Source organism: Mixophyes fleayi, chromosome 11, assembly GCF_038048845.1.
Source record: "Mixophyes fleayi isolate aMixFle1 chromosome 11, aMixFle1.hap1, whole genome shotgun sequence".
NCBI lineage: Eukaryota > Metazoa > Chordata > Amphibia > Anura > Limnodynastidae > Mixophyes > Mixophyes fleayi.
The window spans coordinates 87,795,389-87,809,855 of NC_134412.1; the positions used below are offsets into that span (position 1 = coordinate 87,795,389).

General features: G+C 42.2%; 1 protein-coding gene across 1 annotated transcript in view; it reads left to right on the forward strand.

Moving 5' to 3' along the window:
• Positions 1-14,467, forward strand: part of MEGF6 (multiple EGF like domains 6) — a 273,763-nt gene that overhangs the window by 64,325 nt on the left and 194,971 nt on the right. The window lies entirely within an intron of this gene.

Here is a 14,467-nt window from a genome sequence, read left to right on the forward strand (position 1 = left end):
TTGCGCTGTAACCCATAGCAACCAATCAGCTCTCAGCTTTTAGCAGTGCAACGTAGTCAGACTAGTTAGAGCTGATAGCTGATTGGCCGCTATGGCTCACAGCACATGTGCTGCTTGTACTAGTTTATTACATAAGAACTTATATCATACTTGGTGGATGGAGCATAATCCCATCTATAATTATCAGCCTCTCTTTTTCTAAAGTACTTAAGTGTTTTCTTTCCTACAATACAGCAATGTACTACTCTTTTCAGCAATGATTTAGATGTACACAAGTCATAGATTTACTTAATTCAGATGTTATACTTTGCCTGATTATAATTCTATGAAGTCTCACTTATGGCTCCACAGTTTACACTTTAAAAGAAAATTCAACTTTTTTTTTTCTTTTTTTTGTTTAAAAGAAAATAGACTTACTCTCTTTATTAGCTGTTTCCTGATTATTATATCAGAATTAAACTTTAAAAAAAATAATAATATGAAACTATAATAAAAAGTAAATAAAATTGGTGTCTTTCTTGTTGTGTCTCACTGTGTATATGTCACAGAGGTAGATTTATCACACATTCTAAAAAGGAAAAGTGAGGTGTTGTCCACAGCAACCAATCAGATTCTAGCTATCATTTATCTGGTACATTCTAGAACTTGATAGCTGGAATCTGATTGGTTGCTATGGGCAACACCTTCACTTTTTTCCTTTTTTAGAAGGTTTCATAAATCAACTCCCTTGTTGTATCTCTGTTAGCGTTTTAGTGTATCTGTCTCTCTATCTATAGATGTGTCCATTTCAAGTTTGTGTTTGAGTAAAATGTGTGTATTATAAGGAATAAATGACCCCTTACTGCCAATTATTATGGCTATCACATACTTACCAACTTTGGAGATCTCGCTTCCGGGTGGGGAGATCTCCATGCTGTGTCTTGGAGGCGTGGCCATGTGAATCGCGTCATTAATCCCCACCCCTCTGCTAAACGGAACCAAATTCGGCCTATTACATCAGGGGGCAGTGCCAATATACAGCGATTAGCATTCGGGAGTCAACTATCAGCAGTTATCTCAGAGCCTCATATTACGAAACCCCTTATGATTTCTAATAACATTATAATTTACAGCAAGGGGTGCATTAGGCTGTGTATAACTTACATGTGCATTACATTATTTGTATTGGACTATTATATTACTTTCTATGATTTTTGCTTAAATTTTAATGGTATTTTCCACTGGCAACATTTGAGCGGACACTGTTTGTTTTACACTCTACAATCACAACCACATTTCCCTGTGTTATAAGCAGTGTGAGCAGTGTAAGTACTTCATGCTGAGGAGTGCAGTGAGGCAGCATCACGTGTAACACTTAGTATTAGTATAAACATGGTGTATGCATTACATGCCGGTCTGTTATAACAATTATATGGGAGACATCAGCATTTGTAATGCACTGTATAAATGGCCTATTGAGCACTGTGAAGGCAGCGATTATTGATTGTCACCTCTTTGGACCAGATTGTTTGAAGGCTCCCGCAAATTGCATAAAAAAATTTATGATCATCGTTAAAAGGCAAAAATCCACTTTCAGCTGTACAAACATATGAGCGGTGTCTGGTAACAGCTCTAGGGGTTCATATGCTAGATCCAAGTAAAATACCACAATATATATATATTTTGCATAACTAGTAATGATTTATTTTAAAGATGAACATAAATATGGCTTTTATTTTAAGTTTGGGGTTAAAAATACTTATGCTGGATGTCCATTGATTTAATAATTGCAGCTCAAAAAACATTCCGTGGATGTGCTTGTATTCCACACACAGAGCAGAGCTGAACTTTGTCGTATCCAAAGGAAATTTTTATAAAAAATCCTCTGCCTGGTACCATTGCTATATACAACGAGCAAAGAGCCTGTTGTTAGTTATAAATTAATTTTTTTAGGATTGACCATTAAAAGCATGTAGTTAGTAGGTATGTTTATCTTCAAGACATTGGTATTAAGTTCTGTGTCCTGCAGAGACGGTGAGTAATGTTTCACCATTCTACAATTCTGGTTGAAAAGAATTCTAAAATTCATTATTTTCTGAGAGTTTATTGTGTTGTATGGTTTGAAGAGAAATGTACAGCCATTGTCCAATTACAGTCCTGTATTGTGTTCGTGTAATGGGCTGGGATGTCCGGCCATAAGTATACATTAATGACCACTCCCATGGCTTCAGATGTGGCTCCGGTCCTTTTCCTCTAGATGCCACGTCCGTTGATAATAGCATAGGCAAACCGAGGGGGGGGGGGTTTCCTAGTGCCTGGAAACCCCCTCCAAGCCTGGGGCACTGTATAATTGAGGTGGATGGACCCTGCTCCTGCTTCACACAGCTCTGCTTGAAAAGGGAGAGCTGTGTGCACCTAACAGTAGTGCATGCAGCATTGCCCGTGTATATGATGGGGATAGGAAGAGTTGGAGAGCAGCCAAGCACTGTCTAAAATTATAGCCACACCCCCATGCATGCTGGTCACGCCCACTGGCGACATGGTGTGGAAACCCCCCTCTACAAATCCTGCGTTTGCCCCTGAATAGTAAATAGCCGCCTAACGTTGGGCATGGGAACTCTCGAGACGCCATCCGTGTACACAGATTACAGAAACATTCACAGTATCAGGCAATAAAGCATCTAAAAGTGAAAATTGCCATTTTTTGACACACAATCATGTTCTTGTTGTATCCATCAGCACATGTACTGGGGGCTGGTAATAAAGACATTTTGCAAGTGATTAAGCAATGACCTGTTTAGTTCTCCATGTCAGAATTAACATCCACCGCTAATCTGCGATCGTTTATACCGCGTGCAGATTACACCTGTATTGATGTAGTCTGTGAAGGCACGTTTAGTCATTTATTTACAGGTGTACAGGATATGTCCCAGGTCTTCTGTGTTTGTACCACAATATTATACCGCGTCATTAGACAGTAGGAGGCGGGGCCAAAATGACGCAAATTTTGGAGCCCCGTCCCCATCACACCCACCGAGAATCGCTGCGTTTTGGACCTAATTCTGCTCACTTCACTAGGAAGTGGGCAGAGTTCTGCCAGATGCGGGAGATTGCCACACTCTCCCGGGAGTCCGTAAGACTCTCGCAAAATGTGGGAGTCTCCTGGACATTCCGGGAGAGTTGGCAGGTATGATATATGTATAAACTCCTCTAACTAATATCTGTATAAAGAGTGAGTTCTGAAGCCGTCTCTTATAATAAGTGAGTGCTGATATCATCTCTTCTGTGCTTTTTAGAAAATGTGTACTGTATGAAATAATGCACCCTTTTGTTGTACGTGATTACGGATATTACAATATAATGATATATATAATGACGGAACTCCTAGGTGACTTATTATAACCTTATAATTCCCAGTAGGGGTGTAAATCAAACCATGTGTATATTCTATTTATCTTCAGGAACTACAGAATCTGTGGAACAAATCATCTCGCAGTCAGACTGACAAGGCCCGCATGACACATGTTTATCTTAGGTTTCCTATGTTATGGGTCTGTATAGCAGTTGTCTGGGGTGTTGTGACAAATATGGAATCGTGTTGCAACTAACAATAAACGTTTCCTGTGCTACTGTTAAAATTCATAACGCTGAACCAAAACTGCTACACATACGTTCCAACCTACATGTGTTTTTAATACTGCATTCTAGAAACATTCGTTCATAGGAAATAAAATATTACAACCTGTGATTGGTGCAGTGGAATGAGATAAAATGACCTCCCGCAGGACCTAGGGTTGCTGCCATTAGGTGTGAAACAAAGTTTGTCCGCCTCTGAGATTAGTGTCTGAGCACAGGCAGTAGGCAGTGAAAACCTCAGTGGAACGCAGAGATTTTTATTAATGGGAACATTACATTCTGGGAGCTGTTCCCTGCAGCTCTCGATCTGAATCACAGACATAAAATCACTTTCTGCATTCTTCCAGCAGCTTATAATTGCTGATTCAGGTCGCCTCTTCTTCTTATGCTACATCTCACGGAAGGAACGCTAATTGTTTTTACAGCAGCATGTTCTGGTGAGGGAACAGGCTGCCGTGTACTTAACGTCTGGTTTGCATGTTATGTTGTTACATGTCGGCAGTGGTATGTGCTGTCTGTGTTCAGACAACAAAACCAAAGATCGGTCACATGTGGATCTTCAGCTGTGGTGGGACTACAGGTCCCAGCAGGCCTTCCCACATCTCGCCTAAGCTTCGTCTAAAGGGCGAGCTAGCAATACAATTTTGAAAACTTAGGAACATTCTCTGAATCCCTTCTGTTGAGGACATAATTATATTTATCAAAAGTTGCACAGACTCTCTCATGATGATAAAAATCTGCCTAAACCAGTGGTTCCCAAACTTTTGCAGTTGGTGGCACCCTTAGAGACTCCATAGTTTTTTCAAGGCACCCCTCCAAAATAATTACAGAGCAGTCCTGTTTAATAAGTAGTTGGGGCAAAAAAAACTAATATGTATTTAAGTCAGGACAGAAATACTTATTTAGTTGTATGCAAAGATAATACACATAAATCCAAGAGAAAATAATATTTTTATATATTTTTTACAATTATATTTCTGTCAAAGAATAATTTACAGCTAACTCACACTGTGCCCTCCTTCATCTCCATACACTCTGTGCCCTCCTTCATCTCCACACACTCTGTGCCCTCCTTCATCTCCACACATTCTGTGCCCTCCTTCATCTCCACACACTCTGTGCCCTCCTTCATCTCCACACACTCTGTGCCCTCCTTCATCTCCACACACTCTGTGCCCTCCTTCATCTCCACACACTCTGTGCCCTCCTTCATCTCCACACACTCTGTGCCCTCCTTCATCTCCACACACTCTGTGCCCTCCTTCATCTCCGCACACTCTGCGCCCTCCTTCATCTCCACACACTCTGCGCCCTCCTTCATCTCCACACACTCTGTGCCCTCCTTCATCTCCACACACTCTGTGCCCTCCTTCATCTCCACACACTCTGTGCCCTCCTTCATCTCCATACACTCTGTGCCCTCCTTCATCTCCACACACTCTGTGCCCTCCTTCATCTCCTCACACTCTGCGCCCTCCTTCATCTCCGCACACTCTGCGCCCTCCTTCATCTCCTCACACTCTGCGCCCTCCTTCATCTCCGCACACTCTGCGCCCTACTTGATCTCCACGCGCTCTGCGCCCTCCGGCATCTCCGCACGCTCTGCGCCCTCCTTCATCTCCACACACTCTGTGTCCTCCGCCATCGCCGCACACTCTGCCCCTCTGCATGCACTCACTCTGCGCCCTCCTTCATCTCCGCACACTCTGCGCCCTCCTTGATCGCCGCACACTCTGCCCCTCTGCATGCACTCACTCTTTATCTGTGTTAGTGTGCCCAGTTATCTGTCTAGTGGGTTATACGGTGCACACCTGGGGCAGGCTGCGCTGGGGGGCAAGGGGGCCGTTCCCATAGTGAGCTAACTTGGGCTGGGTCACTGGGCCACCTGCATTTTTTTTTCCTTTAAAATGTACCTAATAGGCCGGTTCCTGGCCTGTATGGTTACTTGACTGGTGGGGGCGGGGCTTAGTGACATGTTGCACGCGTCATCGCAGCCTGCCCCCACTATGATTGGCCAAACTACCTGTGACACATTAGGGGACGGAGCCAAGTGACATGTCCCGCTTGGCCATGCCCTTAAAAATCGCCAGCGAGATCTCCCCTCCTGGAAGGAAGATCTCAAAAGTTGGCATGTATGGGTTTTCACCTACTTTTTGAACCCCAACTCCGGGAGATCCAATGGGCGTGTGCCAGGAAAGCTTGACAATTCAATTTGCATAATCACTGTCTCGCCCCCTGCAGTGATGGGATTGTGTCATCGTACAGTAGGTGGTGAGGTTATGATGAAGCCAGTTGCATAATCAGGACCCACCCAGCAAAACCCAATGAGGCAGATTGTGTCCTCAAGGCCCGGCCCTTCCTTCTATACAAGAAAATATGGACGACCCTCTCTTCCACCAGTCCGGGGGGACTTCCTAAAATTTTGGGCCATTAAGTAAATGAGACTAAGGGCTAGATTTACTAAGCTGCGGGTTTGAAAAAGTGGAGATGTTGCCTATAGCAACCAATAAGATTCTAGCTGTCATTTTGTAGAAAGTACTAAATAAATGACAGTTAGAATCTGATTGGTTGCTATAGGCAACATCCCCACTTTTTCAAACCCACAGCTTAGTAAATCTAGCCCTAAGCATTAGAGCAAGGGGAGAGGACTGTCTTTATTAGGTGTCACTTTTTTTTCTTTCTTTTTTTATATATACTGGCCAAGATTTGTGCTTTCATTTAAAGTGCAATTGTAAAATGCAAAGTTTTATTTCCAAAAGTGCACTCTGCAAAGAACACTCCCAACCCCATTATCGGCTGGTACAGATTGACACCCGAGCAGACTCCAAAACCATATTGGTCTGCACCCATGCCCCATGCCCTCCTCCTTATAAATGAGAAAATCGCACAAAAGTAGGTGTGTGATGTCACTGCGCTACTACTATAAAGCATCTTTGCCGTTCGTAAATGACCCTTATAGACGTCTAGAGATGGGAGGATATTGTGATTCCATTTGCACATTGACAGCAGCAGAGTAATTTATAATTTCACAGCCCAGTAATTCTCTATTGCAGAAAGCAAAGCAGAAGGAAATATATACATTGCTCTTACTACTAAATTACACTACCAGGCAACAGACATCACTCCTGTTTCTAAAATATTTATTAGATATGCATTAAATAAACATACATGTTGCTGGTAAAGGAATAAACTGCAAGGAATATTACAATATTTAAAGAAGAACTCTATCCAGAATGGAATGTTTGCTCTATACTTGCTACATCGTAGCATTTACAGTTTGAGTAAAAAACAAAAAGTTAAAATACTAGTATATTGATTAAAAATAATATTTTATGTTTAAATAAAAAACAAACAAACCAAAACACTGATTTTAATGCCGTCCTCGAAAGCGAAACCGCAAACTTTGACCAGCAACTTTCAAACGGCAAAGTATAAAACACAGTCCATAGCGGTTTGTACCGTGAACGTGTTTGGGGATGTCGGAACCAGTGAAAATGTGGTTGAATTTCGAACCGTTTCAAAATTTTACCGATACATCTAAATTGTATATTTTTCTGGGTCTAATTGCAACTAGGCAAAGTGTAAATTGTCTCCAATCAGCCGTGGGATATGTATAATTTATATTTACAAGCAATTAAAGAAATGTGTGCCTCAGGTTGGTTTTGCAGCCTTTTATTGTCAGCCCAGAGATATATCAGAGGCATCATGATTTGTCAAACCATTCCAAAAATGTTACGGCACGTCTCTAAAACACTTTCAGAGTAATGTAGCGTGTGGGGAAAGGAGGAAGTATTACTTTTAGGATGCTTTGTTTTTCTTTTAAAGAACATCACACAAATTACCTGAGATTAAGGCTTGTAAGACCTTCTGTGGCCCTAAGACCGTCTATCACTGCTTTAAAACATGCCCATTACCTACCGACTAGACAATAACTGACTTTGTATGTAGCGGCTTGTGGAAACGTCTCAGGTTTATAAATGCATGCGAGGGTTTTATCTAGTCCGCAAGCTGCAGATTATTCCGGCGGGGAACCTGTTCTTTTTTTCATTTTCCAAATCGGATCCTGCGCCACCTGTCCTGGTACAAATAACAAGTTGTGAAGTTCTGTTTCTTAAATTCTCCGCTCAGCATGGAAACACGTCCCCTGCTTGGATTTCATTACTGGCTGTTTCTCTAACTGTAAAACGTCTACAGAAAGGACAATAAAGCTACGAGGTGCTGGTTTCCTGTATTCCACTTACACGGAGCACGGAAAAATCATTGTTCCCCTCGCTATTACTGCATTATAAGCGCTTAAATAGAAGTCTGAACCTATTCTGAAGATCTATTACTGCAGTGTCAAAAAAAATAAAGATTTTATCTGTGATTTTTTTGTTAACATTTGCATGTCCATAAGAATGAGGAAGGGACCTATAGGGTCTAAATAACCCCGATTCTGAGTTATGTCTGCGGCTGTGGGTGTGTGAGTCACGGCTGCAATTATTTTGGATACTGCCTGCTCTATTTACTTGCATCCACTGGGGAGTGTCCTTCATTGACCCCCCCCCCCCCCCCCCCCTCCTGCCAACCATATGTGCAAGTGCTAGTTAGCAACGTATATCAAATGCGATCAGGTTAGATATGCCGTGTTGCTGGCTTTTCCGAACACCAGTGGGTAACCAGCCTAATAGAGACATGAATAAGTCTTAAAAAAATAGTATACACATTCCTTATTACAATAGGGCCTGATTCATTAAGGAAAGTAAGGTAAAAAAGGGAGTACATTTTCTCCGGGACAAACCATGTTACAATGCAAGGGGTGCAAATTAGTTTATTATTTTGCACATAAGTTAAATACTGGCTGTTTTTTCATCTAGCACACAAATACTTGATAGCTTTATGTTTACACTGCAATTTAAAGTTGATCTAGAACATGCCCTACCCTGACTATAAATCTTCCATCGCGTTTTAAATGTATCTCCACCTCCAATGCAACATGGTTTTGCCAAGGTGCAAAGTTACTCCTTATTTTTTTTTTGCTTTACTTGCCTTAATGAATCAGACCCTAGATGTACATAATGTGATTCAGATGTCAAAACGACGCTCGCAAATTAATTTTTGGCTACTACTATCTATCGCTACCTCTAACGCTCCTGTCCATACTCCCCTCTGGCTCCAATCACTGATAAAGGGGAGGCGGCAAGCTTTAAGCATGCCCTAAGGTGTAAGGTCACAATCGTGCGTCTTTTGTGAGACAATTGAAACGCGCACACTCGGTTTTACTGGGCGGTTTGGATTGAAAACTGGCGCTTTGCTCTAATCAGCACCTGGGAGAGGCCACATCCAATGCATCCGATTTTTGACGGTTTTAAAACCACATACAAAATCGTTTGATAGTAAATCCCCAGCGTAGACTTAGATTGCATAAGGAAAGTAAACTATCCCAATTATATAATCCTCATAAAAGTGGTCATTGTCTTTATTCAGCAAATGCAAATCTTACAACCTCTTTCCAAGTGCGCAATCAAGGTGCGTGAGCAGATCAAGCATTTCGTTCACTCTTTTGCTTTCATCAGCTAGAATGTTTCTTTTCTCGTGTCTCCAGCTTATTATGATAGTTTTAGTGTGACATGGAATTCATTCAGCCGAATCCAAAGGCAAATTTATAGTATAATAGCCAAGCGAGCGAATCGGAGATATTTCATAGTACGTTATCTCACGCCTAGGGAGCGTAACATCGCCATCTACAGGCCACAAGCCAGTAGCAGGTCTAATAAATTTCAATCAAATCTCTACACTTAATATTGGTGGGAACATTTCTTCTGCACCTCTTATGCAGATTTTCCTGTGAAAACTCATAAATATAATCTCGTACCAGAGCTGATAAATAATTAATGCATGTAAATGTGTTGGGTGAAGGGCGTACTTATCTGTGACTGAACTATTTAAGTGGGTCATTAATCTGTTTGATTTAGCCATTAAATGTGGAAGATGTTTTTCAAATTAAAATATAGATGTATTTTTTTTGTTTTATTAAGGAGGGTGATTTCATGTTATACAGGCTGACTGGCCACAGTTGGACAGGTGAATTCATTCCATGATGCAAACAAAAACCTCCACTTTTCCTTTTTTAAAATTTTAGTACGGTGGCTCAGTGGTTAGCACTTCTGCCTCACAGCACTGGGGTCATGAGTTTGATTCCCTGAATTCCTTTGTCAAGCATCATAGTTATTGGTATAAGTCAATAATATTGGTCTCTAGTTTTAATTATACCCAATGAAAAGAGAGAGAGAGAGAGAGAGAGAGAGAGAGAAAGAGAGAGAGAGAGAGAGAGAGAGAGAGAGAGAGAGGAGAGAAGAGAGAGAAGAGAGAAAGAGAGAGAGAGAGAGAGAGAGAAGAGAGAGAAGAGAGAAAGAGAGAGAGAGAGAGAGAGAGAGAGAGAGAGAGTGTGTGTGTGTGTGTCAGTCACATCTCTGTCTGCAATGGATGAAGATGTAGCCAGATGTATGTTATAAAGTCATGGCTGAAAGTGATACAAGGAAGCCAAAAGATCCAGCAATTGATTTAGTAACAGTCACACACAGGGGACACACAAGTGTCAATACATGAAAGTGCAAAAGCAATTTAATCTACTTTACAAGCAGACAGATCACAAAACCAAACCTGCCAGGAATTACTAAATCTGATCACCTGAGGAGGCCACACCCCTCTGATCACCTGATGAGGCCACGCCCCTCTGATCACCTCTACACAGGACAGGTAGCTTGAGATACACAGCACAAGGTAAATATTGCTTTATCTTCTATGTGTAATGACCAGATCCACTGCCAGAACATGTTACCTGCGGGTGACACCTGACACATGCAGTCATGTCTACTCCTGGCTGCCACATCCCACAATAGCCGGTGGTTGCTCTATGTCTCCTATATGCTGCTCCTGATGTTTGCACTGACATGAAACAGACAGACCCAAGTCATTTATAGTCCCATAAATGTCTCAATAATATCCTGTTAGCAGAAGTGATCCACAAGCTGAACAGTCTCTTATCTCTGTGAGTTATTACCGTTCTATTCAGCTGCTGGTGGGCCATAGTATGCAAACCCAGTATCCTCTGACTGGTAGCGGCATGCAGGGACTTGTAGTTCTCCCACAGCTTGAGTGCTACAGCTTGATTGAAGGATAGTTCTGACTTTTGGGTGGAAAGTGTAGTAATTCCTTACATCCCCCGCACCTAAATTGTTGGGGACTTTCTATTTTGATCCTCATCCTCTGTGAAGTTGGGGTTAATGAAGTGATCAGATCCCCATCCTAGGAGGGTTGACTTGAAATAGGCCCCGCCCTTCTGCGCCATCATAACACCATTTTGGGACCCCAAAGGTCAGGTCAGGTAAGCAGGGATACAAGAAGGTCATTTTTGACCCAAAAAGTGGAATTGTCCTATGAGCCTGGTCTATAGTATTGGTTGGGTGTTTCTAATGTAATAAATGTTTAGTTTGCTAACTAGTAATGTTATATATAATATATATGAGTGTAAATGGCTAGTGAATGTGTGTACACAAAGGCTGTGGTGAAAAACAATGTCAGGATTCAAAACCAAATTGTCTTCTGGTTGTCATTAACAATTGTTTTGTTTTAGTTTTTTTTTTAAAGTGTTAATTGCAGCAACAATTGTTTTGGGGGTTTTTTTAAGAAAAGTTTCAATTAAAGCAATTTGAAGTATTCGTTATAAGCAAGTAACAAAATATTTGTGAATATAGTTGCCAAAAATGGAGTTAGTGGGTCAGTATTGTGAGCCAAACAGAGGCTCATTGTCAGAATAGATCCTTTTATTCAGTGTATGGGCGACTACACAGCACCACCGCCCTTGTCCTGTATGCTGGATGTAATTCTCGGTATCATTTTATTTAGGATACAGACATCGCATAATAACTTTATTTAGTGAATGCTGAGTGTTATTGTCGGTATAATATTTTATACCATGATGTGGTATATAATGCAGTAGTATCACTTCTCTGGTGCTCTTGCGATGGTATCAATCTTGCCCCCCCCCCCCCCCACTTATAACGAATAAAGTAATGTTTCTTCTTTCCGCACTTGAGCACAGTGTAATCCGTCCGTAGCGCACATAGCACAGCGCAATCGTCCGTAGCGCTACAAGTGTGGCCAGGATAGATGAAGAAGGGTTTGTCCAGAGTGTACACCCCCCCATAGAAATTGGCCGCTATTGAATACATGCAGTTATTTAATTTTGTTCAGGTTTAATAAAACAACGGGAACACACATGTTTATTTCAACTTGCACAATGTTCTTTGCAGCAGGTGAAGCGTGTGCTGTTACAGCTTGTTTTAAAGTCCTAAAAATAACGAGGAGGGGTCTAATTATTCCCCTTCATAGGACTATGGATTGTTGTACGTTGGAAAATCAAATATTTCCTTAAATCCTAATTTGTAAATAAAAGCCCCCAGTGTTGACAGGTTACCTCCGCGGGACGTGTCGGCTGATGGCTCACACAGCATTTTATTAATGTTTCATTCAGCGTTCAGCAGACAGCCTGTTTCAGCTGGCCGGCTCTCAGGCCTAGTTATTGAACTGGTGCCCGTGTTTCTTACGCTGTGATCTTTTGTACTGTTGGCACCTTTAGCACTTAAGGATTTAATTTACTAAACAAATGGCTGGCCGACAAAAACGCTCACAAATCAGGGATTTTGCACTAGTCAGCAAAATGTCATTTTTCGCAGGAGCCCAAACGCGTTCCTCTCCATTTGTTTAGTGCTGATTAAATTAAAGGGCTCCACAAGCTTTACAAGTCCTGCTCTCTGCTGTCCGCAGAGAGGCCAGAATCTATAGCTAGAGAAGACCAATCGCCAGCCGGATACACAGATTATATATCTTTATTCTATTATTCTTACCATTTAAGTGTCACATACCTGCCTGACTCTCCTGGAAGTTTCGGGAGACTCCTGGAAGAGTAGGCACCTCACAGAGATTGATGGAGGTGGGGCTTAATTATGCGATTTTGCTCCACTAAGCCCCGCCCTGCTATGAAATTCTGTGAATTTCGGCATTTCCTAGCAGGGGGGCGGGACTATGCTAGCACAATGGATCTCATTTAGAGTTTAAAAAGTAGACAAGTATGGTGTAGTTAATCATCATCATTTATTTATATAGCGCCACTAATTCCGCAGCGCTGTACAGAGAACTCTTTCAAATCAATCCCTGCCCCATTGGAGCTTACAATCTAAATTTCCTAACACACACAGAAACACAGACTAGGGTCAATTTTCATTGCAGCCAATTAGCCTACCAGTATGTTTTTGGAGTGTGGGAGGATACCCACGCAAACACAGGGAGAACATACAAACTCCACACAGATAAGGCCATGGTTGTGAATTGAACTCATGACCCCAGTGCTGTGAGGCAGAAGTGCTAACCACTGAGCCACCGTGCTGCCCGTTAGTTAATAGAAAGTTGGAGGGATGAAATAATGTTCCCTTTATATAAAGTTGGTGGAACTCAATGCGGTCGTTGTTGAGCTAATGATTAAAGTCTGTGTCATATATATGTGTGTGTGTGTGTGTGTGTGTGTGTGTGTGTGTTTATATAGAAATTGTCTCTCTTACTATACAGCAATAAATAGACCCCTTTGGGGCTGCAAACTCTGCTGAGACGGAGACCTGTGCGTAATATAAGAGTTTTTTCATGGCTTGAAATGCTAGTTTAAGAGGTTCCCCTTTTCTCCATAGGGCAGACCTCTAAATGTCCCCCGATCGTGGCGCTAACTGTGATTTTTATTTTTCTCTGAATGTTATTGTTATTAAGGGGAGGTTATAAAAGTTGACAGGTATGCTCAGGGCTGCCAAGAAGAATTCAGGGCCCGGGTACAACAAATTCATGGGGCACCCCCTCATAGTGAAGTAAGCCCCAAAATTTTTTTGCGCCGCCTTACGGCGGCGCAAAAAAGATTAGGTATGTGGTCATATATTCAGGGGCGTGGCTAGCAAACGGCAGTGCAAAAATTTGGGGAGGTGCGGTCATGCATTTGGGGGCGTGGCAAATGTGCCATTGGGGCGGTGGCTAACATAAAAACCACTAGGCTCTCAATTCGCCGGAGCGTCACATATGTTTAAGCACTCCTGACTTTCAGGACATCTACCACCACAGGGTAGTATACAAACAATGCAGTGTGTACACAAACAGTTCAGTCTTGGCCTACACCTTACATTGGACACAACATTCACCAAAAATTGGTATTGTCCCTACTAGAATCACAACATTTCACACACTGTGCTGCTCTCTCCATACCTGTTCTTCTCACTTTCTCCACCTGTGGCTGCTGCTTTTTTTAGTTGTGGCTTGTCCGGATCCAGAAATGTTGAAGGACCTATTTTGAAAAAAAAATGGCTACATTTAGAAAATTACAGCCAGCCCCCAGCGTTAAATCAATAGCACCCCACGATTAATAATTAGGCCTTCCTCCAGCTCCAATATTACAATAATGTGCCCCTTCATCATCGCCATGCCTTATGATCACACTGTGCCCTCCATGCTGTTTTTTGCCCCCTTCATCTGGCTCCCCTTCATCAGACTATACTATGCTGCTCCCCCCCTTTTTCAATCCCACTGTGCCATGCCTCCCCCCCCTTTGTAACCCCACTGTGTCATGCTGCCCACCCATTTTTTAACCCCACTGTGCCATGCTGACCCTGTTTATTAACCCCACTGTGCCATACTGCCCCGTTTTTTAACCCATCTGTGCCCCTCTCATTTTTTCACCCCCCTCTGTCATGCTGCTTTCCCATTTTTTAACCCCTCTGTGCTCCCCCCCTCAATTTTTAACCCCTCTGACATGCTGCTTTCCCATTTTTTAACCCAT